This window comes from Sphaerodactylus townsendi, linkage group LG11 (genome assembly GCF_021028975.2).
Source record: "Sphaerodactylus townsendi isolate TG3544 linkage group LG11, MPM_Stown_v2.3, whole genome shotgun sequence".
In the NCBI taxonomy this organism is placed as follows: domain Eukaryota; kingdom Metazoa; phylum Chordata; class Lepidosauria; order Squamata; family Sphaerodactylidae; genus Sphaerodactylus; species Sphaerodactylus townsendi.
In genome coordinates, this window is record NC_059435.1 from 39,167,894 (window position 1) to 39,173,893 (window position 6,000).

The window sequence follows — 6,000 nt, forward strand, 5'->3', positions numbered from 1 at the left end:
CACTTACTGTTACAGGGATTTAGTCTTCTGTACACTTCTTTGCAGATTCCCATTAATGCCTTTCTTTTTCTAGTGGCTATCCCCATAAAAAAAGTATAAAATATATTTCTTTGGCATGAACAAGGGCTTGAGTGTATGGAACTAATCTCAAGATTTTTTGAGATCTCAGCTGTGACACAGATGTATTTCTTTAATACATTTATTCCTTTCCTTCCTCCAGAAAGATTGGAGCAGCATATATCATTCTCTCTCCCTTCATTTTGCTAGCACAACAGTCCTACGTGACAGGTTAGACTATGATGACGCTCCCAAAGTCATACAATTCTAACGCTCTAACCACCACACCAACATCCTAGTTTTATAACCATTTGCAATAGTGGGTTTGAGAGACCATCCAGTTTTAGAATATTTTCTCAAGGATAGGGACCAAAAGAGCAAAGGTGGGAGCTGGCCACTGGGCAGGAAAAAAAGTTCTGGCCGTTAACTTTCTCTATCATGTGTGGTAGACTTGCAAAATGACAACAAAGAATTGGAAAGAAATACATGGCAAATTCCAGAAAATGTTAAAAATCAAATTTGCTATGGGTGCTAAGAGTATTTGGGAGAAGTTTTTAGATATATGATAAAAGCAGCCAGAGTTATATTTGCAACAAAATGGAAAGCAGAAGATTGTCCATTGCGGGAAGAATGGGAAAGTAAACTAGCAGTCCATGCACTAATGGCAAAATTAATGAACTAGGTGAATAACAGACCAACCACAGAGTTTCTAGACAAATGGAAAGCATATTGTCCATACTATTCTTATAAAATGAGGAGCAGAGAGCTGAACTGACATATATGCCATGCATCATTGTTGTTTCTATGTTAAAAAACGTTTGGATAAATAGCTGGTAGAGGACAACTGTATATGGATTTATTTTCTAATATCCAGAAATTATTTTTAGAAATCTGTGCTCAGATATATTGTAATAGATATTACTAGTCAGTGTTTATTTCATCACCATTTGTTTTCCAGTCTTTTCTAATATTATTGTTACTATCATTTATCATTATTTATAATTTGTATACATTTTTCTATTCTTTTGAGGAAATTGGATTATGTTTCTATTTCTGTTGTGTTTTTTTCTTTTAATTGATTAAAATCTTTAAAAAAGAAACTAACAACTTACTAAAGTCATAAAATGAAAGGTAACTAGGGGGCGGGGCAGTAAACTGGTGGCCAGGAATGCCACCATGGCACAGCCTCTAAAAAGGAAGTGGACAGTGTGGACACCAGGGGAAAAGGAAAAAAAAACACCTCTTCTCTCCAGGAATGACTTACACTGCCCTTTTGGGTAATGTATATCTATGCTGCAAAAATGTGATGTACATCTGTGCTGCAGAAAGGGTATGTTTCTGGGCCAAAACTCCATTGGAAGTCATCTAAGGTGAACTCTGCTCCCAGGAATGCCCCTGGACCACCCCCACCCATCCCAGCAGGGGTTCCTGTGGCAGAGGGGTGCAGAGAGGTCCCAAGATACATGGCAGCTTCTAGGTTCAGGGGCCACACAGTTGCCCAGTGCTCTGCCTCTGCATTGACTGCCCAATCCAGAATGGGCTGGCGGGTGGGTACGGTGCCATTCTGGCACTGCACTGCCCTTTCGCTTTCCTGCAGTGGGGGAAGCCCAAACAACGAACAAAAACCTCAGAACCCTGGCGAGGATCCCCCGCAGGGGATAGCAGACATACACCATGGAAAACATGGCATGTATCTGCAGCCAGCCCCAACAGCTCATGGAGGTTGGGTGGGCAATGGAAGCTGACTAAGGTTGGGTCTACCCCCTGACCCACCTCCGGAATGCTCCCAGCCATGCCAGCGCAGAAACAGAAGGCTGAGCAGGGACAGCAGCTTCCCTGTTGGGCACTGTGGAGCAGCAGGGCGCCTGCCTACCAGGGAAAGTCTCCCCTCCACCAGCGCATTTGCTCCTTGTACCAGCAGGATTGGCCTACATGTCAGTGCAGGGCTGTGCCAGCTTCAGAGGCGGGTCTACCTCCCCTCTAGATTGGACTGAACAGCTCCTTTGCCAGCATAGTTGCCTTTTAGGGCAGTGGAGCATCCACACTGGCCCACACCACTTCCAAGGCTCCATTCACACACACACACACAAACACACACACACAGAGAGAGAGAGAGAGAGAGAGAGACAAACACACCCTATTGTAATAGGGTGCAAAATCTAATACACCAGAGAAGAATGCAGTCATATTTCTGTGTCTGTTTAGTTGTGTCTGGGGTCACCATTTCAATTAATTCCCCTTGTAAAATCCACATACAAAAAGCTCTGGAAAAGCAGATTGAAAGCTGTAAAATAGTCATGGTTTATTGCAATATATATGCGCAGACTGTTGATATTTCTGCCAACAGTATCTAAAATTGAAACAATGCTGTTCTAAGATGTGTCCAGTACATTAAAATAATTGCTCCCCGTATATAAGAAAAGAATAACAGCTGTAACTGGTAGAAAATATTCAACACCTTGAAATTTGTAAGTCAAAGTTGCAACAAATTTAACAGAAAAACAGACAGACTCATTAAACAAAATGCAAAACTAAATTCCTGTAATGCGTATAAGCAGTGCTCTTTTTCTGTTAACACTTTGTTGCACAAGCAAATAAGGGTAATCTCCAATGTGACATTTAGCTACTAACATTTTGAAAATGCTTGAAGGGTTTTTTCACATGATCAATCAATACATACTACTACTTTGAAAAAAGTTCCTCTTAAATCCCAGTAGCATGATGCCCTGTATGTATACAACATGTGAGGCAATAGCGATGCTTTTAATAAACAAGCACACAGCATTCTAAATAAGTTCCCATCTCTGAACAGGTAAACTAGGAGGCATCTAAAATATTTTTAAAATAAAATGTTTAAGGAAAGTGCTAAACTTCTTACCCATGATGGGAGAAGAACAGGGCTATGCAATAAGTATTTTACCTAGCTCAAACTGAATGTTTTGAATCTGAATAGAATTATTTTAAGCATTCAGGAGTGGTTGAAAGCCTTCCTGCCTGACAGCTAGTTTTCTCCTTCACTGTGTGGTTTAATTTTCCCAGGAGGTGTGAGCTGTAGTGACAGGAGAGAATGAATTAGCCTGGCAGTGACATCATTCAACCAGAATAATTTGCCTATATCCCTTCAAAGCAAGAATATCCTTATAGGTTTTGCCATGTACAGTGTTCCTACTCTCTCCCAATTAGTGTACCATGTCAATGGTTTGGGGAAATTTTGATTCTTCATAAGCACAGCACTTGTGTTTGCATTTGCTACTTTGTTCTTTGGGAGTTGCACCAGTTAGGACTGAAAAAACCACTCTCTACTGTTCCATATAAACAACATTCATGCAACAATGTAGCTATAAAAGGCTCAAAGATGGTTAGTATTAGACACAAGAATATCCTAAAGCTAGTTTACCATGTATCTTTGCCTCTAGACTGCAACTCTATTTTATTTACATATTTCTAACATGTTAAGCATTTTTTTCAAAGGGCTCTTACTTTTATGTCTTTTTGTTATTCAAGTAAGATGTGGATAGTACTTTCCTTTTACTCAGCAATAAAATGTATCTCTTGACAGGCAGTTGTTTTTGAGCAAAAGTAAAGCAAATGAAAAGTTATGTGAGGAATGTTCCTGTCAAAAAGAGGAAAAAAATCTTCCAGATGGTTAGGGTGTCAGCTATTATTCACGCTCACTTATGGTTAAACATTTTAGCTGTTCTTTCTTTTCTTTCTTATTTTTTAAAATAATTGAGAACAAATTATCATTCACCATATTTTGTTTTCTCTTGAAGATCAAACAAACCAAGGCTCTAAGTGTGCAATCTGTGTATTTTATTCAGGTTTCCCCAAATCGATTCTGTTAAATATTGTTCAGCTGCTCTTAGAACATTTTTTTCTGCACTTATAAGGAGCTCAGAATGCAGTGAATAATTTTACATATCACAACTACTTTGTTAGGTAAGTTAGGTGATCTAGTTAGTCCAATGTTGTCCAGACAAGCTTTGTAAGGAATATCTTTAATCTAAGGGATATATTTGGCCTTTATTGTTATTGTTGTTGTTGTAGAAATTTGGTTTCAGATGATTCTATCTCAGCTCAGTTATCTGTAATTTTCTGAAACTACACCTGAATTTTCACTCCTTAATGCAAGAATTCTTACTATATTTTCCATATGAGATCCACTCCAGTACCCCTGTGACCACAGATGGTTCCAGAAGAAGAAGAGGAGTAGTAGTAGTAGTAGTTTGGATTTATATCCCCCCTTTCTCTCCTGTAGGAGACTCAAAGGGGCTTACAAACTCCTTTCTTTTCCCTCTTCACAACAAATTCCATATACGTAATTATTATGGTTTATACAAAATTAATAAGCCAGACTTTAAACTTCAAAATATCATATAAATATTTTTAACTATCATCTAACTTATTTGTTCAAATAATTTACAAATACATTCCATGTTTTATAACATTTCTCAGGGTAAGCTCTCAATTTCCATTCAAGTTTGTCTACGATCTGTGGTCATTAAATTAGTTCTATTTCTTTCCCAGTTTTCTAACTTCAGAGTTACAGCTTCTTTTTATATCAGCATCACTACCTTAATGGTAGGCACCATTGGGCCTTTCCCCACTTACTGTAAGCCCCGCGCTACTTGAGGAGAGTAGCGTGGGGTTCCTCCTCCCTCCCCATGGCAGGGGCGGCCACAGCGCGGCCGCCCCGACGCTGCCGCTGTCGCGCCCCCTTAGTGCGCGGCATCCTAGGCGCTCTTCCAAACGGCGCCTTTTGACAACCCCGCACAGAGCGCGGGGTCGTGGGGACGCCTGGGCACGCTCCTGGGATGCCGCTCGCTGAGAGTAGCGCGCGGCATAGGGGGGATGGAAGGGAGTGGGGAAAGGCCCTCAGTTACAAGTACCAAAAATGCTCCATTTTGTAAAGTGTCTCTTCATGCATCCACATCACTCTTGATTTGCTTGTATTTTTAACTCCATTTGTTTTCACCAAGTTTTTATCCTCTGCTATGAAAATATGAGCCAAGATAATTGGGTGGTGTCTTATGTACAAGAGGTGTAGGGGTTAAGAGTGCCATACTCTAATCTGGACAACCGGATTTGATTCCTTACTTCTCCACATGCCGCCTGCTAGGTTACCTTAGGCTAGTCACAGTTCTCTCAGAACTCTCTCCACCCAGCCTTCCTCACAAGGTGTCTGTTGTGGGGAGAGGAAGAGAAGGAGTTTGTAAGTCGCTTAGAGACTCCTTATGGTTGAGGAAAGTGGAGTATAAATCCAAACTCTTCTCTTCTTCTTCTACTAGGGAAAATTTTTTATTCATTTTTTTTATTCATTTGAATAGTTTCCCCACATTTCTCATGTGATGCAAAACTCAAATGGGCTTACAAAAAAACTCTACAATCTAAAACAGCAATCTACACCCCCCCCCCAACTCCTGATGGTGGAAATGGTGGCCCTAACCAGAGTGGAAATGGTGGAAATGGTGGCCCTAACCAGGAAGTGTCCGGGGGGGGGGGGGTTATGTCACAGCTTATCATCATCATCCCCACATCTCATGACAACGTTGATTTCACTGAAAGTCATATTGTGTTTGAACAAACCTTCTCTGAGGCTGTTTTATGCTAACACAGAAGTTCCTTCTCATTACCTTGCTGACATTTTGAATCATGGGAAAGCATTAAGTGAAAATGCAAATTCCAGTAAAATTTATCAAAGGTGAGTACTCCTGATGATGTGCTGCTGAAATTGCATATTAAATTATACTCTACAAGAAGATGAAAAGGCTGTAAATAAGCAGCTATGTGTAAATAAAATTAACAGGCTATGAGCTCAGCTGAAACAAATAGTTATTCAAACATCAGTGACCGCATAGTACAGTCCTATACATATTGCAGATGACAATACATGTTTCATGTGTTATGCTAAGGACTATGTACTGTCTCTGAATATTACAGAGC